This window comes from Rhinoraja longicauda, chromosome 26, assembly GCF_053455715.1.
Source record: "Rhinoraja longicauda isolate Sanriku21f chromosome 26, sRhiLon1.1, whole genome shotgun sequence".
Classification (NCBI taxonomy): Eukaryota; Metazoa; Chordata; class Chondrichthyes; order Rajiformes; family Arhynchobatidae; genus Rhinoraja; species Rhinoraja longicauda.
This window is the reverse complement of record NC_135978.1, coordinates 7,495,779-7,519,481: the sequence shown is the minus strand read 5'-3', so window position 1 is coordinate 7,519,481 and position 23,703 is coordinate 7,495,779.

Here is a 23,703-nt window from a genome sequence, read left to right as displayed (position 1 = left end):
CCCTCCCCTGACATCAGTCTGAAGAAGGTTCTCGACCCGAAACGTCACCCATTCCTTCTCTCCTGAGATGCTGCCTGGCCCGCTGAGTTACTCCAGCGTTTTGTGTCTACCTTCGATTTGAATTAGCGTCTGCAGTTATTTTCCTACAAATAATTGTAATGGTTCATTTAGACCCTCACATTGATCCACTGTTTGTACCTTATGATGTGGCCCTGTGTTGCGCGACACATATTTTTTATTGCACATTTAATACACCTTTCCCAACATCACAACTTTTGTACTGCAGTTAGAGAAACCTTCCCTCAAGTGGGATATTTCACTGAAAAGGAGACAAATCGCTGGAGTAACTCAACAGGTCAGGCAGTATCCCTGGAGAACACGGATAGGTGACGTTTCGGGTTGAGACCCTTCTTCAGACCGTCTGTCTATAGCTACTGTAAACCACATCAGAGGGTGGACATTTCCCTGCTCTACTTCCTTAGAACTACCCAGCTACTCTACTCACCTCTACTCGATTAGAAGGTTTAGGAAGTTCGGCAAGTCCCCAAACAACTCTCACCAACTTCTACAGGTGCGCCGCAGAAAGCATTTCATCGGGGACGCGTCGCATTGCGGTTTGGGAACGTCTCCATCCAAGCCCGCAAGTGATCGCAGGGAAATGTGGACGCAACCCAGACCATCGCACATACCAACCTCCCTTCCATTGACTCCATTTATACCTCACGCTGCCTCGGCAAGGCCAGCAGCATCATCAAGGACGAGTCGCAACCTGGCCACTCCCTCTTCTCCCCTCACCCATCGGGCAAAAAGGTGTAGAAGCGTGAAAACACACAACTCCAGATTCTTCCCAGCTGTTTTCGGGCGGCACGGTGGCGCAGCGGTAGAGTTGCTGCCTTACAGTGAATGCAGCGCCGGAGACTCAGGTTTGATCCTGACTACGGGCGCCATCTGTACGGAGTTTGTACGTTCTCCCCGTGACCTGCGTGGGTTTTCTCCGAGATCTTCGGTTTCCTCCCACACTCCAAAGATGTGGGTAAATGTAAAAATTGTCCCTAGTGTGTGTAGGATAGTGTTAATGTGCGGGGATCGCTGGGCGGCGCGGAATCGGTGGGCCGAAGGGCCTGTTTCCGCGCTGTATCTCTAAATCTAAAAAAATCTAAAAACTGAACCATCCTACCACAACCAGAGAGCAGTGCTGAACTACTATCTACCTCAGACTATCTTTGATCTGGCTTTATCTTGCACTAGAATGTTATTCACATTATTCCCCCTCATCATGTATCTGTACACTGTGTATGGTTCGATTGTAATCATGTATTGTCTTTCCGCTGGCTGGTTGGCTCGCAACAAAAGCTTTTCCCTGTACCTCAGTGCACGCGACAATGAACTAAACTCAAAACTCATTTCACACTTCATCCAGTCTTTTAAACTGAAGAATTGAAACTGCAAAATATCCTTGGACGACTAAAAACTGCACAAGTAATAACTTAATAGGTAGAACTATGACTTACACAAAATGCAGTCAGCTTGATGAGTGGAAAGGCCATCTTTTTGCAATGTTAGGAAGTTGCCAAAGCACTTTTAACAACAATATATGCTATTTTAAATTGGGTGGACAGTGTCACCTACTGGTAACTCTTCATATACTGGTAACAGGTTGCGAGAAGATGGAGAGTAAATGTCGATGGGCCTCTGCTGAACTGTTATTGGAGATCTATGTTTTCTGCCAGCTACAATGTGGACTTCTGGCGGCTCACTGTTATTCAGAAGCACGTGCCAGAAACTACACACATGTCATCCAATCACTTAGATAGTGGCGTTCAGAATTGAAAGAGTAAAGGGCCGGTCCCAGTTACGCGGTTTTTAAGGCGACTGCTGGCGACCGTCAAAGTCGTAGCAGATCGCCGAAATTATCTTTTACCCCACGACAATGACCACGACAATGACCACGACAATGCCGAGTCAGGTCGATACAAGTGACTTTTTTGGTGAAACTAGCACCTGGCTTAGAGATTACACCGTCTTCGGAAACATCGCTTACCTGACCGTCAAACTGTCGCCTCCAATCTACCCGTCAAATGTCCTGGCGGGTAAATATATTGGTTAAACAAAACTATCTTCTGGTATCTTCAAATGCCTTTTCTTAATTGAATATCACGTGCTTCTAAATGCATCTGCGACAACCTAGCAAACCTGGGGACAGCGTGCGACAGACAGCGCCCGCAATAAGCTACCATACCTGGCGACAAGCCAGCTGTCGCTGAGAAGTTTCTATCTGGAAAATGTTTCCGCGACTCGCCGAGATCCGCTACGATTCATTGAAGACCCCTCACGATCATGCCCGCGACACCCCGGCGATCGTTCGGCGACAGCCTAGTCGCCGGCAGTCGCCTTAAAACCTGTGGACAGCGTGCGACAGCGCCCGCAATAAGCTACGATAGCTGGCGACAAACCAGCTGTGGCCGAGAAATTTCTCTTATGAGGAAAAACTTTTTCAGTCAGAGAGTTGTGAATCTGTGAAATTCTCTGCCTCAGAAGGCAGTGGAGGCCAATTCTCTGAATGCATTCAAGAGAGAGCTAGATAGAGCTCTTAAGGGTAGCGGAGTCAGGGGGTATGGGGAGAAGGCAGGAACAGGGTACTGATTGAGAATGATCAGCCATGATCACATTGAATGGCGGTGCTGGCTCGAAGGGCCGAATGGCCTCCTCCTGCACCTATTGTCTATTGTCTATAGACGCAAACAAAACCAGCAGCTAAAATAATAGCGTTCGAGGATTTGCACACCGGCTGTAATATGTTTACACGAGAAGGCATATCTGGACGTCAGCAGCACTAAGCCTGGCATTCTGCAGTCTAACTCCCAAAGGCAGCCACGTTCAATAAGGTGCAATCAGCAGGGGGAGAAACGTACACAGCGAGTTTCAACTGCGTTGAGGACATCTATTTCATAGAAACATCGGAAACATAGAAAACACTGAGAAGACATTGTCAAGCTTGAAAGGCTTCAGGGAAGATCGACGAGGACGTTGCCAGAACTGGAGGGCGTGAGTTGCGGTACAGGGAGAGGTTGAGCAGGCTAGGTCTCTATTCCTCTATTCCTTGGAGCGCAGGAGGATGAGAGGTGATGTTACAGAGGTGTATAAAATCATGAGAGGAATCGATCAGGTAAATGCACAGAATCTCTTGTCCAGAGTAGAGGAATCGATGACCAGAGGACACAGGTTCAAGGTGAAAGGGAAAAGATTGAATAGGAATCTGAGGGGTAACTTATTCACACAAAGGGTGGTGGGTGTATGGAACAAGCTGCCAGAAAAGGTAGTTGAGGCAGGGACTATCTCAACATTTAAGAAACAGACAGGTACATGGATAGGGCAGGTTTGAGGGATGTGGACCAAACGCGGGCAGGTGGGACTAGTGTAGCTGGGACATGTTGGCCGTTGTGGGCAAGTTGGGCCGAAGGGCCTGTTTCCAGACTGTATCACTCTATGACTGTATGACTCTATAGAAACATAGAAAATAGTGCAGGAGCAGGCCATTCGGCCCTTCAAGCCAGCACTGCCAATCAATATGATCATGGCTGATCATCCAGAATCAGTATCCCATTCCTGCTTTCTCCCCATATCCCTTGATTCCGTTAGCACTAAGAGCTGTATCCAACTCTCTCTTGAAAACATCGAGTGAATCGGCCTTCACTGCCTTCTGTGGCAGAGAATTCCACAGATTCACAACTCTCTGGGTGAAAAAGTTTTTCCTCATCTCAGTCCTAAATGGCCTACCCCTTATTCTTAAACTGCGGCCCCTGGTTCTGGACTCCCCCAACATCGGGAACATTTTTCCTGCACCGAGCCTGTCCAATCCCTTCAAATTTTGTATACATTTCTATAAGATCCCCTCTCGTCCTTCTAAATTCTAGTGAATATAAGCCCAGTCGAACCATTTTTTCACCATATGTCAGTCCCGTCATCCCGGGAATTAACTGGTGAACCTACGCTGTGCTCCCTCAATAGCAAGAATGTCCTTCCTCAAACTAGGAGATTTCAGATGGCATCTGCCGCTCGTCGAATCAGTCCACAAATCTTCTCCAACGGAACAGAATACTCGTAAACCTTGGTGGATCAATCTGCAGGAAAGCAGGAATATTGTGAGGCTGCCGGATTAATTGGCTTAGAGACGGTCTCATTGATCTTACCCATCATTCTACTAACATTCAAAGCCCTTCCAAAACCTCAGCCAGAGGCGCAGTCATAATTTTAAAGCAGTGCTGGAGCAGATGAATTTTAATAATGAAAATCTATTATTGCAGAGGTAAAATGCAATAGCTGAAAGTCTTAAATGTTTTAACAATGAAAGACTCTGACGTTGGTTCCTTCACATTGAGAGATAATTCATCGCCTGGCTAAAGACCAGTTAGAAATGGTGACAGTCTTTGGCCCCTGTTCCGCTAATCAATATCACTGACATTCTGAGCAGTGATGCATCAGGTAGAGCTGCCTGTCTCTCAGCTTCAGAGATTTGGAGTATTGTGAGCAATTTTGGGCCCCGTATCAGAGGAAGGCTGTGCTGGCTCTGGAGAGGGTCCAGAGGAGGTTTACGAGAATGATCCCAGGGATGATTGGGTTAACAGATGATGAGCACTAGGCCTGCACTCGCTGGAGATTAGAAGGATGAGGGGGGTGGGAACTTCATTGAAAGTTACCGTTGATTGAAAGGCCTGGATAGAGTGGATGTGGAGAGGATGTTTCCACCGGTGGGAGAGTCTAGGACCAGAGGCCACAGCCTCAGAATTAAACGACGTTCCTTTAGGAAGGAGATGAGGAGAAATGTCTTTAGTCAGAGGGTGGTGAATCTGTGGCATTCGTTGCCACAGACGGCTGTGGAGGCCAAGTCAGTGGATATTTTTAAGGCAGAGATAGATAGATTCTTGATTAGTACGGGTGTCAGGGGTTACGGGGAGAAGGCAGGAGAATGGGGTTAAAAGAGAGAGATAGATCAGCCATGATTGAATGGCGGAGTAGAATTGATGGGCCGAATGGTCTAATTCTGCTCCTATCACTTATGAACTTATGAACAGTTAGGAATTGTAACAGTCTTTCTCCCCTGTTCTGCTCAACTGTACAATTGACATAGGGAGGAGTGGTGCAGCTGGTAGAGCTGCAGTCTCACAGCGTCAGAGACCCATGTTCGATCCTGACCTGTGTTGTTGTCTCTGTGCCCGCGTAGGTTTCTCCTGGGTGCTCCACTTTCCTCCCACATCCCGTAGCCGCGCAGGTTGAGGTGTTAGTTGTCCCTCTGTAGGTTGCCGCCAGTGTGGTGGGAATGGACGCAAAAGCTGGATAACAAAGGACTCGTGTGGACGGGTGATCGGCCGTTGGTGTGGACTAGGCGGGACAAAAGGCCAGTCTCTATGCTGTCTTTCTAAACTAAGCTAAACGTACTTTTTTTTTTTTTTTTTTTACAATAGGTGCAGGAGGAGGTCATTCGGCCCTTCGAGCCAGCACCGCCATTCAATGTGATCATGGCTGATCATTCTCAATCAGTACCCCGTTCCTGCCTTCTCCCCAAACCCCCTGACTCCGCTATCCTTAAGAGCTCTATCCAGCTCTCTCTACTGAGACTACAACAAACTGTAACAGATTAATCGAGTGTATGGGGTCGTGGTTGAATCGTTGCCTTCCAGCGCCAGAGACCCGGGTTCGATCCTGACTGTGGCTGCTGTCTGTACGGAGTTTGCACGTTCTCCCTGTGCCTGCATTGGTTTTCTCTGGGTGCTCCGGTTGCCTCCCACACTCCAATGACGTACAGGTTTGTAGGCCAATGGGTTCTGGTACTAAAAATTGTAAGTTGTGTCGAATAGTGTTCGTGTCATAGAGTCATAGAGTCATACGGCGTGGAATCAGGCCCTTCAGTCCAACTTGCCCACCACGACCAACTACACTCGTCCCACCTGCCTGCTTCTGACCCATATCCCTCTTCCCAAATCAAATACCACCTCTCTACCAATAACCTGTATGAAACTTTCCAATCCGGATTCCGCTCAAACCACTGTACTGAAACTGCGCTCCTCAAAATCACAAACGACATTCTCCTCTCCTCCGACGCTGGCAACCTCAACATCCTCATCCTACTTGACCTCAGCGCCGCCTTTGACACCATAAATCACTCCATTCTCCTCACCCGACTTGAAACCTCCCTTAACATCACCGGCACAGCCCTATCCTGGTTCAAATCTTACCTCTCTGACAGACACCAGTTCATCTCCATTAACAACTGTAAATCCCCCACCGCTCCCCTCCCCCAAGGTGTCCCCCAAGGCTCAGTCCTTGGCCCCCTCCTCTTCATCCTCTACCTGTTCCCCCTTGGTCAATTAATCCGCCATCATGGTCTCAACTTCCACTGCTTCGCCGATGATATCCAGCTCCTCATCTCCACCAAGTCAATCTCCCCCACCACACACTCTACACTGACAAACTGCATCACTGAAATAAAATCTTGGCTTCAATCAAATTTCCTCAAACTCAATTGCAACAAATCTGAAATCATCATCATTGGTCCAAAAATGCTCACCAAATCCACCCAAAACTTCATCCTCAATATTGATGGTCTCCCAGTATCCACCTCACATCCGAAATCTTGGAATCATCTTTGATCAAACCCTCTCCTTCGACAAACACATCAAACACATCACAAAGACAGCCTTCTTCCACCTCAAAAACATTGCCCGTCTCCGTCCATCCCTCTCCTCCACAGCTGCAGAAACCCTCATCCACGCCTTCATCACCTCCCGTCTGGACTACTGCAACACCCTCAATGGCTCTATGGCTCACCCTCAAAAATCATCAGTAAACTTCAATACATTCAAAACTCCGCTGCCCGTCTACTCACCCACACCCCGATCCGTGACCATATCACCCCCGTCCTTTACAAACTCCACTGGCTCCCCATCCCCCAGAGAATCCAGTACAAAATCCTCCTCATAACCTACAAAGCACTCCATAACCTGGCCCCATCCTACCTGACTGACCTCCTCCACAGGCACACTCCCACCTGCACCCTCCGGTCTGCTGCTGCCAATCTCCTATCCCCCCACATCCGGACCAAACTCAGATCCTGGGGGGACAGGGCTTTCTCCATCGCTGCTCCCACCCTATGGAACTCACTACCCCAAACCGTTAGAGACTCCTCCACACTCACCACATTCAAAACATCACTGAAGTCTCACCTGTTCAGTACTGCCTTCAACCACTGAAGGTCACCTCCCCTTCTGTCTCCTTTCTCTGTTCGTTTACATATTTACTTATTTATCTATTTATTCATTTCCCTATGTTCTCTAAATCTCTGTAAAGCGTCTTTGAGTATATGAAAAGCGCTATATAAATAAAATGCATTATTATTATTATTATTAAACCTGTCCTATCCATGTACCTATCGAGGTGATCGCTGGTCGGCGCCAACGCGGTGGGCCAAAGGGCCTGTTTCCACGCTGTATCTCTAAAGTCTAAAGTAAATGGCTACTCTTGAAAGTATTGAACCAGCTTTGTGCAAGGCATTTCATTTCTCATCTTCGAGAAAAGAGAATACTACCACCAGGAAAAAAAATCGACAAATGTCAGCGAGTTGGATGTTGTTGAACAGCGATGATTAAGCAGAGCGCAGTCGGGATTTGAGGGGAAATGTCATCTTTGTTTTTGCAGACAAACAGATGGACTTACAGATCAAAGGAATTTGATCCCATATGTTCTTTCACTCCCCTAAAAATAAATATAATTTTAGATGAATTTGGTGTAAACACAAAACTGTGCCTCTCCGATGAGAAATCAGTATGTTCCTTTAACAGAAATGAAAACCCAAAGGACAAAATATGGAAGTTAAAAATTCATCTTTTTTTTAAATTAAAATACTAGAACGATAATGGGTAGTACATTAGATCATAAGTTCTAGAAGCAAAATTAGGCCATTCGGCCCTTCAAGTCTACTCCGCCGTTCAATCATGGCTGATCAATCATGGCTGACATGGCCGAGAGTCGACTGCCAAAACAGCTTCTGTGTGGAGAACTGTGTCAGGGCAAGCGCTCAGTAGGAGGACAGAAGAAACGGTTTAAGGACTGCCTCAAAGTGTCCCTCAAAGACTTGGACATCAACCTCAGCACTTGGGAGTCTCTTGCTCTGGACCGTCCAACCTGGCGTAGCATGCTCACCACAGGAGCCCGTGCAGCAGAGAACAGACGCACTGCAGAGGCCCAGAGGAAACGCACCGCGCGCAAGGCCCGGGCTACCTCCACTTCCACTGCAGCAACCATCCACTTGTGTTCTACGTGTGGGCCTGCCTTCCAGGCCCGGATTGGCCTCACCAGTCACTTCCGGACCCACAGTCACCAATCCTCCAACTGAAAGTGAAGTCATGGTCATCTTCGAACCCGAAGGACGAACAACAATCTTTCCCTCTCAACCCCATTCTCCTGCCATCTCCCCATAACCCCTGACACCCGTACTAATCAACAATCTATCAATCTCTGCCTTTAAAATATCCCTTGACTTGGCAGCCTTCTGTGGCAATGAACTTGTGAACTTACGTGATGGCGGTGTTCACCATTTTTTGCTGTCTTCTTTGTTCTTGGGCCTTCGAGTTGCCGAACTAGGCCGTGATGCAACCAGTCAATACCCTCTCCACTGTACACCTGTAGAAGTTCAAGAGAGAGATAGATTTAAAGCTGGAGTAACTCAGCGAGACAAGCGGCATCTCTGGAGAGAAGGAATGGGTGACATTTCGGGTCGAGACCCTTCTTCAGAATTTAAATTTAAAGTCTCTGTGTTACTGCTGCACCACCGAGTCCCTCAATGTTCCATTAGTCGTCACAAACATCTTTATAATTTTTATTGACGATATCTCAAATGAACACGTTTCAGATAATAGCCCATGGATTCCTTTCTGACTAAAAGGGAGAATGGATTTAATGGTTTGAGTGCTCTCTGATTTGTAAATTACTAAACAGCTCACTAATTCACAGTACCTTTTCCAGTTAGTAATTAAAATAGACAGACTACAAAATAATTTCATTAACCTTTGATGTCGTATATTTTGATTGGAATTTGGAAGCGTTCGTTGGTCAAATCAACGCACAAGTTTTTGTTTTTAAGATGCTGCCTGAATTAAAAATAAATGTTGTGGGAGATGGGAAAAGGGAAAAATGCAAAGGATGACATTTAGAAAACTGCAGACGATATACATTGGAAATAAAACTAGAAAATGGTAGAAATGTTCAGCAGTTCATGTGTCCAACAGTTCATAAGTCATTGGAGCGGAATTAAGCCATTCGGACCATCGAGTCTATTCCACCATGGTTGTTCCATCAATCGTGTCTATTCCATCGAGTCTATTCCATCGACCATCGAGTCTATTCCATCAATCGTGGCTGATCTATCTTTCCCTCTCAACCCCATTCTCCTGCCTTCTCCCCATAACCCCTGACACCCGCACTAATCAGCAATCTGTAAATCACATCCTTAAAAATGACTTGGCCTCCACAGCCATATGTGGGAATGAATTCCCCCAGATTCACCACCCTCTGACTAAAGAAATTCCTCCACATCTTTTCTAAAGGTGCGCCCTTTTATTCCGAGGCTGTGTCATCTGGTGGCGGCGCTGGGCAGCTGCAGTCCGTTTGTCTTTTGTGTTTTTTGTTGTATTTAGTTTTAATTGTAGTGTTTTAGATGTGATGTAGTGGTTTTTGTGGTTGTATACTATGTGTGGGGGGGAGCTGTAAAATTGTCTCTTCCGAACGGAGACGCGACCTTTGTTTTCTGGGTGGTGTCTCCGTTCCCGCTGCGGCCTACCATGGGCCAAACACCTGGAGCTGGTGGCCTCCTGCTGGGACCACCTGGGCTCTGGTTCGCAGAGCCCGCGGACCGGACTTACCATCTGCGGAGCTGGCTGCCTTCGGAGGCTGTGGTGGCGCTGCGGGAGCGGCTGCGACTCGCCTTCGAAGGCTCCGGAGGCTTTTGCCGCGGGCCGCGTGGACGTCGGAAGCTCGCAGGTCCCTGGGTGGGGGCCGACATCGGGAGCTCTGGCAGCGGCAGCGTCTTCACCCGCCCCGAATCGCGGGGCTTGGGTCGGCCCGCCGCGGACCTTTCACCGTCCGGCGTGGCCTGAAATAGGCCGCGGGATTTCCTCCGCACGGCGGGGGCTTCAATGTCGGGAGCCCCGACCGCCCTGACGTGGCAACTTCAACAGCCTGACCGCGGGAGAAGATGGCAGGGGAAGAGAAAAGACATTCTGGCCTTCCATCACAGTGAGGAGGTGACTGTGATGGATGTTTCTTTTTTTTTGCTTTGTGTTGGTTTGTGATTGTGTGTGTGTTATTGCTTATTTTTATTGCTCTTATTGTTGGACTGTGGGTAACAGAATTTCGTCCAAACAATGAAGGTTGTGATTCTGGTCCTAGATACTCCCAGTAGTGAAAACATCTTCTCCACGTCCACTCGATCCAGGCCTTTCACGTTTATTTTCATGCTTCAGATCCAACACACTGGATCAGAACGAAGAAAGAGAGAAAACAAGTTGGAGTATGGTGAATGGTGGAATAGATTCGATGATCTGAATGGCTTAATTCTGCTCCAATGACTTATGAACTGGGATGGAAAGATGGGAATAAAGCTAAAAGTGCAGATGTAATTTTATACAGTGCAGAAACAGGCCCACCGAGTCCGCGCTGACCAGCGATCACGCCGTACTCTAACGCTATCCTACACACGTGGGACACAGGGACAACGTACAAACTGAGAATTGTGGACACAGACAGCACCCGTGGTCAGGATCGAACCCGGGAGTCTGGCGCTGTAAGACAGCAACTCTAGCAATGTGCCACCATGCCGCCCAAAAGACACAGATGGCCAGATGGTATTTGTTAGGCAGCAAGGGTCTTGCACACTTGATTTTTACGCAAAGATTTTGCCAAGTTTTACTATCAGAGGAAACCATTAACATTTCAGGGGCCATAGCAACCCATGCTAACTGAAGGAGGATTTTATGATGCTATTTGTACATAACATCGGTGTGTAAACTCAGTGCTTATGTCAATGCAATTAAGTCATGGGGCATGCAGCAATCTCATGGGATCTCAGAAACCTGATTTAATAAGTGAAATGTTCTCCAGAAAGAAACCTGATCTTTTACAAATGCATTCAAGCATGTTTTGAGGTGAGGCGGATGATAAATATTTTATTTCGCTCTCAGAGTAGTTGAACAGTCGCGGCACATTGATGTGTTCATTGTCCACTATGAACACAAATAAAATCCCTGGGGAAATTCAATTCATTTCCAAAGCCTAACATCTTCTGTGATGTTTGATTGTTAGTGTAAACCGACACCATAGAAAACTGTGTACATACCAGACATCTGACTTCATCTCGCACAAAATGTTATTCACATTATTCCCTTTGTCATGTATCTGCACACTGTGGGTGGATCGATTGTAATCCAGTTACCTACAAACCTGCACACCTTGGGAGCATGGGAGGAAACCGGGGCACTTGGAGAAAACCCACGTGGTCATCGGGAACCACGTACAAACTCAATACAGACAGCACTCGTTGTCGGGATCGAACCCGGGTCTTTGGCGCTGTAAGGCAGCAGCTCTAGCAGCTCGACACTGCGGCACCCTTCTTATGCTTTACTGGTTACAGTCACCTGAGGCTGCAGCATTAGTTTAGGTTAGTTTAGTTTAGAGACACAGAACGGAAACAGGTCCTTAGAGCGCAGGAGGATGAGGGGCGATCTTATAGAGGTGGGCAAAATCACGAGAGGGATAGATTGGGTAGACGCACAGAGTAGGTGAATCGTGAACAAGAGGATGTAGGTTTAAGGTGAGGAAGAAAAGATTTAATAGGAACCCGAGGGCTAGCTTTTGGACACAGAGAGTGGTGGGTGTGTGGAACGAGCTGCCAGAAGCAGGGGCTATCACAACGTTTAAGAAACATTTAGACAGCAACATGGATAGAAAAGGGGAATGGGCCAAATGCCAGCAGGTAGGACTAGTGTACCTGGGATATGTTGGCCAGTGTGGGCAAGTTGGACCGACTGGCCTGTTTCCACGCTGTAGAACTCTATGACTCTTTGGCTCGAATTAGCCTGCAAACTCTACGTCTTCGGACTGTGGGAGGAACCTGGCGCACCTGGAGAAAAGCCACATGGTCACAGGGAGAACGTGCAAACTCCAGACAGTCAGGAGCCAAGGTCAGAATCCCCTCCCCCCTAGCAACCACCCCCTAGCAACCCCCCCTAGCAACCCCACCTAGGAAAACCCCTCCCCCTCTTGCAACCCCCCCTAGCAACTCCCCCTAACAACCCCAGTGAGCAAAACCCCTCCCCCTAGCAACCCCTCCCCCTTAGCAAACCCTCGCCCCCTAGCAACCCCCTAGCAACTCCTCCCCCTAGCAACCCAGGCCTCTGGCGCCGTGAGGGGTGAGGCTCAACTGAAGAATACCGCATCTTCACGGGCTGTGTTATTTTCTTACCACTGCCTAGATTATATTATGCACAGGAAGCCTACGGACTTGACTGGTCTTAGCTTGCATTGAACGTTATTCCCTGATCAAGTACCCGTACACTGTGGGACGGCTCGATTGTAATCATGTACTGTCTTTCCGCTGGCTGGTTAACACGCAACAAAAGCTTTTCACTGTACCCCAGCACACGTGACAATGAACTCAACTGAACTGAACTGAGTGCCAAGTGTTTGTTATAGTATTGTTACAGGTTTTTTTTATAGTATTGTTATAAGATTGTCTTATGGTTTTCTGAATGTTCTGCAGTTGTATCTTGGTTAAGTATCCATCCCAATGATATCAATGGTCTCTTTATTGTCGCGTGTACCAGGTACATACAGCGAAATACATTTTTTTGCATCAAGATCCGCAAGACTACCACTGTGCCTCGGTACATGTGACGATCTACTAAACTAAACATAGCACAAAAAGTAAGGAAATTTGTGTTTGGTAGATTATTTCTTTGTTGTAACAATGCTTCTTGGCAATAAATCTTATACCGTTGGAAAGCCTGTTTATTTCCCTTTTAAATGGTGCCACATTTGTAAGGAACATGCATTTGTGGGATGAGCAGCAGAGCTGAGTATATGGGTTGCGCCCATGAAAAATTTGCCAAATCTTCTCTGCCAATGCCAAACAGCTTATTCTGCTGTTGCTATTGACTCTTGTTTTGAGCTTCTGGTACCCCCTGGTGCTGACAAGAATGGGATGCCATCCCACAACAGTGTGTGACCAGGCTGGTGACCAGCATGAGGAGGAGGTGCCAGGCTGTTGTGGCTGTGTATGGTTCTTCCACACGCTACTGAGGCTCCTGTTTATTAAATGAATAAATTGTTAAATTGCCAATATGTCTTGTTTCTTCAGACTTCAATCATCCAATCCACCAAACAACACCGAACAAGAGTCAATGGCAGAATAAGCTGTTTGGCATTGGCAGAGATTTGGCAAATTTTTCATGGGCGCAACCCACATACTCAGCTCTGCTGCTCATCCCACAAATGCATGTTCCTTACAAATGTGGCACCATTTAAAAGGGAAATAAACAGGCTTTCCAACGGTATAAGATTTATTGCCAAGAAGCATTGTTACAACAAAGAAATAATCTACCAAACACAAATTTCCTTACTTTTTGTGCTATGTTTTATATTACATTTTCCAATGCTGTGTCTGATTTTAGATTTAGATTTAGATTTAGAGATAGAGTGCGGAAACAGGCCCTTCGGCCCACCGAGTCCGCGCCGCCCAGCGATCCCCAAAACCTCAGTCCATTTTCCCTCAGCCTACCTGAACTCCATTCCTAAAAACTTACGCTCCACGTTTAGGAGCTGGTTGCATTTAACTTTGTTTAGCTTCGTTTAGTTTAGTTTAGTTTAGAGATACAGCATGGAAACAGGCCCTCTGGCCCACCAAGTCCCCACCGACCATCGATCCCCGCACATTAACACGACCTTACACACACACACTCGGGACAATTTTACATTTATAACCAAGCCAATTAACCGACAAACTCTTTGGAGTGTGGGAGGAAACCGACGAAGATCTCGGAGGAAACCCACGCAGGTCACGGGGAGAACGTACAAACTCTGTAGTCAGGATCGAACTCTGGTGCTGTGAGGCAGCAGCTCTACCGCTGTGCCACATGGCCTCCCTTTTAGTATTGGCTTGATATTTGTTCAAATCTCAGTGGGAATATGTCTATTAAGACTTGCCTCTTTGAATGTTCTCTGCTGGGTGCCAACTCCCTGACTCTGTGAATCTACTTTCATCTGTGTACTGTTCAAATTCATTCATATTTGAAACCATTCTTCTGACAAGCTTTTTTTGAGTCCCGCACTTGACTGGCAAAATCCTTATGTTAACATTGGTACAGCTGGATCAGCTGTGATGTCAGCCGTGTCACGGCTGTGATGTGCCCGCTAATGCAATTTTACCTGCCAAGATTTCCCCCATTTTTATTCACACATTGTGCAGTGTTTGGTCTCTAATTTCCAGTTTGTTTTCATCTGGCGTCTGGGAATCATTGCTAGATTTCAGGCATCTTCCCATCTTCATATGTTCACATGATAGGTGCAGAATTAGGCCATTCGACCCATCATGTCTACTCCGCCATTCAAGCGTGGCTGATCTGTCTTTCCTTTTCAACCCCATTCTCCTGCCTTCTCCCCATAACCCCTGACACCCGTACTAATCAAGAATCTGTCGATCTCCGCCTTAGAAATATCCATTGTCCTGGCCTCCACAGCCGCCCCTGGCAATGAATTCCACAGATTCACCACCCACTGACGAAAGAAATTCCTCCTCATCTCCTTCTAAAGGTATTTATTCACAAAATGCTGGAGTAACTCAGCAGGTCAGGCAGCATCTCGGGAGAGAAGGAATGGGTGACGTTTCGGGTCGAGACCCTTCTTCCTCCTTCTAAAGGTGCGTCCTTTTATTCTGAGGCTGTGCCCTCTGGTCCTAGACTCTCCCACTAGTGGAAACACCCTCTCCACATTCACTCTAATCAGGACTTTCACAATTCGGCAAGTTTCAATGAGGTTCCCCCCTCATCCTAAACCCCAGCGAGTGCAGGTCCAGTGCCTTCAAACGCTTATTATATGTTAACCCAGTCATTCCTGGGATCATTCTCGTAAACCTCCTCTGGACCCTCTCCAGAGCCAGCACATCCTTCCTCAGATATGGGGCCCAAAACTGCTCACAATACTCCAAATGCGGCCTGACCAGCGCCTTGTAGAGCCTCAGCATTACTTCAGGATGAAATTCTATCTGCCATTGCTCAGTCCATCTTGATCAAAATCATCTCGGAACAATCAAGATATTGTTTGCATGAAACCCAGCGATTGCATTGCTATTGGATGTTGGCTGATTAGATTCTCTCTGGTTAGAGGTACTCATGATCTGGCACGACTGTTGCCCCATCCACACTAGTCCCACCTGCCTGCGTTTGGCTGGAAAGGTCATAAATAAAATTTGAGTGTACTACATACAGTATAAGCTCACTAGATTACCTTTAACTCCCATTTAAAATTGATACAAAATGCTGGAGTAACTCAACGGGTCAGGCAGCATCTCTGTGAAAAGGAATAGGTGACGTTTCGGGTCGAGACACGAAAGATCTCGATCCGAAACGGATTCTGAAGACGGGCCTCGACCTGAAACGTCATCTATTCCTTTTTCTCCAGAGAAGCTGCCTGACTCGTTGAGTTACTCCAGCATTTTGTGTCTATCTTCGGTGTAAACCAGTACTTGCAGTTTCTTCCTACACATTAAATTCCATTTGTTTGACTTTTTCACATTCTTTAGCCAAAGATTATTGAACAGTTATGATGACAAGAAAAGCATAATAGAATAATAACACCATGCTGGGGAAATAAACCGAATTATATTTATTAACTGCTTAATGCAACATGAATATCAATTGCCTTTCCTGAAATGCCGTTGAATTGATTTCATTTAAATTAACATTCTAGGAGTTAGTAACAAGTGTTAATTAAAGCTGTGGCTTTATGTTCAACAGAACATCTGCTTTGCAATTTAAAAAAAAGGTCCACACTTAAATGTGCAATCAACCTCCAAGTGTTTGCAAAAAAAACTGCTAAGCAGATTTTACTGTCACTTGGGTACTTCAAATCTTGACAAGGCAACCATATTCGCCATTACTGCTCCGAACAGCCTGTGCGATCGATCCCCATCTGCTGTTCATCAATCCACCAGAAAAACACAAGCAGATGTTGGAGTGTGGATCGAGCAGTTACGATGCCCACAGCACCCACTCTCCGACATCTGAACCGAATAAAAAGCGCCTCTCCTTTTTAAAAACGGTGAACGCATTTCCTCCACTTTCTCTGAGGGCGGGCACGGCGGCGCAGTGGGTAGAGCTGCTGCCTCGCAGCGCCGGGGACCCTGGTTCGAACCCGACCCCTGTGCTCCAGTTTCCTCCCAAACTCCAATGAAGTATGGGGTTTTTGGCATCGGTAAAATTGTAGATTGTCCCTCGTGTGCGTGGGATAGTGCTGGCCAAAGATACCAGAGGAACAAGGTGGACCACTCCGTTGAAGTCACCGATACTGAAGTGTAGTACGCAAAGGAGCGTAACGTCCGCCATTTTAGTAAGCAAAACCCGTCGTTCGCTATGCCTCTCGCAGTGTAATCAGTGTTTTGGGGGAACAGGATGTGTGATGATACCGTTAAAATGCAGAATATATCTCATTTATCAATTCACAGATTTTTGTTATTTTTCTTTTTAAATGTTTCTGCAAGTTTCTGCCTACTAAAATGGCGCCTTGACATACTACGGTTTTTAGGTCAAGTGGTCTATCTTGTTCCTCTAGTATCTTTAGTGCTGGTGTACGGAATAATCGCCGGTCAGCGCGGATTTGGTGTGGGCCGAAGGGCCTATTTTCGCGCTGCGTCTCTAAACTAAAATAACAGTCCATTTGCTCTCTAATGTCCACTTGTAGAAGTTGAAGAGAGAATTCATCGACCTACAAAATCTCCTCAATTTTCCAAGGTAGTAGAGGCGTTGATGGGCCATAATTTCTCAATGTGGTCAGAAAGAACAAGATGAAGACCATAGGCAATGGGATCTTGCCCGTCAACCCATTATAAGTCACCTCTTTGTCACTTTAATTCTCCATTATGCTGCCACACTTATTCAATGCCTCTCTAAATTCAATTCACAATTTATAATCCTAATAAAACAGTGGCACGTCTGGTCGAGCTGCCACCTCACTGCGCTGGAGACCCAGGTTGGATCCTGTCCTAGGGTGCTGGCTGTGTGGAGTTTGCACGTTCTCCCTGTGACCCGCGTGGCTTTCTTTCGGCTGCTCCGGTTTATACAATAGACAATAGACAATAGACAATAGACAATAGACAATAGACAATGGACAATAGACAATAGGTGCAGGAGTAGGCCATTCGGCCCTTCGAGCCAGCACCACCATTCAATGTGATCATGGCTGATCATCCTCAATCAGTACCCCGTTCCTGCCTTCTCCCCATACCCCCTGACTCCGCTATCCTTAAGAGCTCTATCTAGCTCTCTCTTGAACGCATTCAGAGAATTGGCCTCCACTGCCTTCTGAGGCAGTGAATTCCACATCCCAAAGACGTACAGGTTTGTAGGTTAATTAACCGCTGTTAACTGCTCTTAGTGTGCAGGGAGTGGATGAGAAAGTGGGATAACAAAGAACTAGTGTGAAGGGGTGACAGGTGGTTGGTGTTGACTCTATGGGCCAAAGGGCCTGTTTCCCTGTTGTATCTTTCAATGATTTATTGGAAGAAGCACATTAATATATTTCCATTAAAAATTCCCTTGCTTCTCTGTTAACACGCTGTTTACTCCATCTAATAGGGTTTATCCTGTAGCTCGTTTTGCGAAAGTCCATGTGTGTAATCCAGTCCAACATCCTTGCTTTATTTTAGAATACTTGTTAAGATTTCCCATAGTCAATCATGTTGAAAATAGGTATTTCGTTCAGTTTAGAGATACAGCGCGGTAACAGGCCCTTCGGTCCACCGGGTCCGCGCCGACCAGCGATCCCCGCACATTAACACTACCCTACGCACACTAGGGCCAATTTTTACATTTATATACCAAGCCGATTAACCTACAAACCTGCACGCCTGTGGAGTATGGGAGGAAAACGGAGGTCTCGGAGAAAACCCACGCAGGTCACGGGGAGAACGTACAAACCCTGCACAGACAGCGCCCTTGGCAGGTTCAAACCCGGGGGTCTCCGGCGCTGTAAAGGCAGCGACTCTACCGCTGCGCCTTGCGTGCCGTGTTTTATTAAAGGCGACTGTCACAGATGCAAACTGCTCCTAGTCTTGATTTCATTAATCATTTCATTACGAGCAGACCGCTAGGATGCGTGTCGGAAAGATGATAAACAGCTGTAAAGGAGAGTTAAATGATTGAATAATTTAATTTGAAACATTAATATGGGTATTCCATCAATTCCAATCTGCCTTTACACCGCAATTTCATGTCACAGCGGTCCTTGGCTTTTGAAGATGTCTCGCTCTCAGTCTAATTCTAAAGGAGATGTGTGTCTAAAGGAGATGTGCGGGTCAGGTGTTATTTTATACCAAGAGTAGTGGTACCATGGGCGGCACGGTGGCACAGCGATAGAGCTGCCTACCTGCATTTGGTCCATTTGCTTTGAACCCTATCCCATCAACGTACCCGACAAAATGGCCCCAACTACTTCCTCTGGCAGATCATTCCATGTACCCACCACCCTTTGTGTGAGAGGCTTGCCCCCCGAGGTTCCTATTAAATCTATCACCACTCACGTTAAACCTTTGTCCCCGGTGGACATCCCTTCCCTCCGGTAATAGACAATAGACAATAGACAATAGGTGCAGGAGTAGGCCATTCGGCCCTTCGAGCCAGCACCGCCATTCAATGTGATCATGGCTGATCATTCTCAATCAGTACCCCGTTCCTGCCTTCTCCCCATACCCCCTGACTCCGCTATCCTTCAGAGCTCTATCTAGCTCTCTCTTGAATGTATTCAGAGAATTGGCCTCCACTGCCCTCTGAGGCAGAGAATTCCACAGATTCACAATTCTCTGACTAAAAATGTTTTTCCTCATCTCTGTTCTAAATGGCCTACACCTTATGTTACTCCACCATTTCGTGTCTATCTTCGGTGTAAACCAGCATCTGCAGTTCCTCCCTACACACTAGGCCCTCTGGTTCATGATTTCACGACTCTGGGGCTCTGTACGTTCCCCTTATCTGTTCCCCTTTGTGATTTGCACATCCCTGTAAGATCGCCCCTCAGTCTCCTGCGTTCCAAGAGGCTTCTAGGTTGGCACATGGAAGGCTAAGTACAAAAGCAAGCTGGAGGGGCAGAGACAGGAAGAGAATGGGGCAAGATAAGGGTGGTGAATCTGAGGAATTCTTTGCCACAGAAGGCTGCGGAGGCCAAGTCAGTGGATTTTTTTTAAGGCAGAGATAGATAGATTCTTGATCAGTACGGGTGTCAGAGGTTATGGGGAGAAGGCAGGAGAATGGGGTCAGGAGGGAGAGATAGATCAGCCATGGTTGAATGGTGGAGTAGACGTATTGGGCCGAATGGCCTAATTCTGCTCCTATCACTCCCGATCTTATGATAACAGCCAGTTAAAGCAGATGGGGCTAGATCGCACTGAAGTGGATGGAGCATGTCACAGCAGAAGCTGACGGGCAATTTTCTGCTCCCTTCAGCTCTGAATCCTTTGGCTGGCTGAGACAGCGAGTGTGTCGGGTCATTCGGGACCCTGGTGAGTGACAACTGCAGATGTGTGTTATCCTTGGCTAATGAGCGCTAAGAATTGACAAGGAAGCAGAGTAGCAGTGGGACAGGAGTGTGAACCATCGTGGGAAACTGAGCCGAGCCAGACAGAGGATACGAGAAATAAAGGAACAAGGCATGACTGGATTTAGTTTCGTTTAGTATTAGTTTAGAGATACAGCGCGGAAACAGGCCCTTCGGCCCATCGAGTCCCCGCCCACCAGCGATCCCCGCACGTTAACGCTGTCCTGCACACACTAGGGATCATTTTTACATCTTTTAGATTTTTTAGATTTAGAGATACAGCGCAGAAACAGGCCCTTCGGCCCACCAAGTCCGTGCCGCCCAGCGATCCCCGCACATTAACACTATCCTACACCCACTAGGGACAATTTTTACATTTGCCCAGCCAATTAACCTACAAACCTGTACGTCTTTGGAGTGTGGGAGGAAACCGAAGATCTCGGAGAAAACCCACGCAGGTCACGGGGAGAACGTACAAACTCCGTGCAGACGGCGCCCGTAGTCAGGATCGAACCTGAGTCTCCGGCGCTGCATTCGCTGTGAGGCAGCAACTCTACCGCTGCGCCACCGTGCCGCCCATCTTCTCCAGACTGAAGAAGGGTCTCGACCCGAAACATCACCCATTCCTTCTCTCCAGAGATGCTGCCTGTCCCGCTGAGTTACTCCAGCGTCTATCTTCGGTTTAAACCAGCATCTGCAGTTCCTTCCTACACATATTGAGTTTGGTAGTTACTTAATCAAGTACTTTATGCCAAGATATCAGGTAATGGGACGCTGGACTTCGGAGTTGAAGTGAACAGTTATGTTATGGAATATCAAGACATTTATTTAAAACTACCACACGAGGCTGACAGATCTTATTTTTACTGCTGTTCCTTTGTTATTTTTACAAGTGGCTTACTTGTGCAATTTGTGTCATTCCTGCTGACAGATGTTGTTGTTAGAATATTGACATCAGGCCAGAGGGTTGTCACGAGGGAGTGGAAGCGTTTGGCAGTATCGTCTGTCACTGTGCAAACAAGCATTAGCTGATAACATGGTTTACTTTAGTTTGCTTTAGTTCAGAGATGCAGGGCGGAAACAGGCCCTTCGGCCCACCGAGACCGTGCTGACCGGCGATCTCCGCACGCTTGCTCTATCCTACACACACCAGGGTGACAGTTTTTCTCATTTACCACAAGCCAATTAAACCTCAAACCTGTACGTCTTTGGGGTGTGGGAGGAAACCCAAAGGTCCCGGAGAAAACCCACGCAGGTCACGGGGAGAACGTACAAAACTCCGTACATAGAAACATAGAAAACAGGTGCAGGGGGAGGCCATTTGGCCCTTTGAGCCAGCATCGGCATTCATTATGATCATGGCTGATCATCCACAATCAGTAACCCGTGCCTGCCTTCCCCCCATATCCCTCGATTCCGCTCGCCCCTGCAGTCAGCATCCGCAGTCGGGATCGAACCCGGGTCTCTGGCGCTGTAAACCAGTGGCTCTACCGCCAGGCCACCGTGCCATTCTAGATTGCACGTCCTTCTGGATGCATTGCTATTTTACGTTTGTCCCACGTTGTCTAAAAATGTAATGAGAGCCACGCGAGCAGATCAATATCCCACTTTCATGACAATTACATTTCATGACGATTATTTCATGACACTGTCCTCCGTCCCCCTGATTTGTTTGATTTTTTTAATCAAAAAATTTATTCAATTATTAAAAATAATATTTACAATACCTTAAAACAAAACAGAGCCCACCACCATAATACAAGACAAACAAATATACTAAATAAACCACTATACAACTATGTTACAATCCTTGTCAAAGATGCATCCAATCCCCCGCGGCGCCCAGCGGTCCCGGGAATCCTCCAAGGTGCCCGTGGACAGCGCGCGGTCCCTCTCCAACACCACCCGGGCGCGGATGTAACCCCCGGAAAAGGGGCAGGCAGCTGGCTCGGGCAGAGCCCTCTTCCGCCTGGCGCCGTGAGTCGCGGATGGCCAGCTTGGCCAGGGCCAGGAGCAATCCAACCAGGACATCTTCGGCCCCCCCTGCCCTCTCCCCCCCACGCACAGGGTGTCCAAGGATGAGGATGGTGGGTGAGAAGTGCAACCAGAAGGCAAGGACAAGCCCCTTCCGTCCCCCTGGTGGAGGGGTAGACCTCACGGCCCTCGACAACAGCCCATTGCACTGGCTGCAGCGCCTGGAGCGCGTTGCATAATTTCTGCTGCCTCCAACGCAAGAAGAAGATGACAATTAAAGGAACGGTCATGCATTGATCGTATGCTTTTCAAACGAGCAGAAACTAGAAAATAATATAACGTTTGCTTCGAAACTTGGATCAATTATCCAGCTAAACTAGCATGTTATAATTTATGGTAACATACAGTATAGAGTGGCCTGTATTGGCAGGGACGGGACACAGGATCTAGAAGTAACTTCCAGAGACTTCCAGGTGGCTCAGCGGTAGAGTTGCTGCCTTACAGCAACAGAGACCCAGGTTCATAGAAACATAGAAACATAGAAAATAGGTGCAGGAGTAGGCCATTCGGCCCTTTGAGCCTGCACCGCCATTCAATATGATCATGGCTGATCATCCAACTCAGTATCCCATACCTGCCTTCTTTCCATACCCCCTGATCCCTTTAGCCACAAGGGCCACATCTAACTCCCTCTTAAATATAGCCAATGAACTGGGCTCAACTACCTTCTGTGGCAGAGAATTCCACAGATTCACCACTCTCTGTGTGAAAAAAAACGTTCTCATCTCGGTCCTAAAAGACTTCTCCCTTATCCTTAAGCTGTGACCCCTTGTTCTGGACTTCCCCAACATCGGGAACAATCTTCCTGCATCTAGCCTGTCCAACCCCTTAAGAATTTTGTAAGTTTCTATAAGATCCCCCCTCAATCTTCTAAATTCCAGCGAGTACAAGTTCGATCCTGACCACGGGTGCTGTCTGCATGGGTTAGTATGTTCTCCCCGTGACCTGCGTGGGTTTTCTCCGGGTGCTCCGGCCTCCCCCCACACTCCAAAGGCGCACAGGCTTGTCGGTTAATTGGTTTGGCCAAATTGTAAAATTGTCCCAGGTAAGATAGTGTTGGCGGACTAGCAGATAGTGTTAGAGTGGTCGGCACGGACTCGGTGGGCCGAAGGGCCTATTTCTGCGCTGTATCTCTGGACTAAACTAAACAAAACAATTTGAGAGTATTCTCCTTCATTAGAATTCCAGAATCTGCAGTCCAACCTTCTGTTATGATGTCCACTCTTAACTTCATTAGCTTGGGACTCTGCTTTTAAATGGTTCTAAACCTCCATTGCGCGAAGGTCTGGGCTAAGTCCACAACTCTCTGCAATTTCTTGCACCCTTTCCCACCTGCCTATTTTGCCCCACTTTTCTCGCAAGATCAACGGCATCCAGGTGCACACATAATGCAACCTCACCCCACTGCACGCAAGTGACCTGTCCTTTCAAAAAGATGGGGACCTCAAGAGATGGCTAACGGAGGACATCAGATTAGGAGAGTTGTTCAGGCCAGCTCAGGCACTGAACAGCGGAGCTGAGAGAGGAGACAGGAGGAGTGACAGAAGCAATTAAAAAAGAGAGAGCTGGAATAAGCTAAACTATAATCGTGTGTTCTTTATCACCCTCTGTCGCTGCTTGCATGATGCCCTCCTTGCCCGGACTGATAGGAAATGCTTCAATATCATTCTTCGACGTTCCTTTAGGAAGGAGATGAGGAGAAATTTCTTTCGTCAGAGGGTGGTGAATCTGTGGAATTCTTTGCCACAGTAGGCTGCGGAGGCCAAGTAGGGTGGATATATTTAAGGCAGAGGCAGATAGGTTCTTGAGTACGGGTGTCGG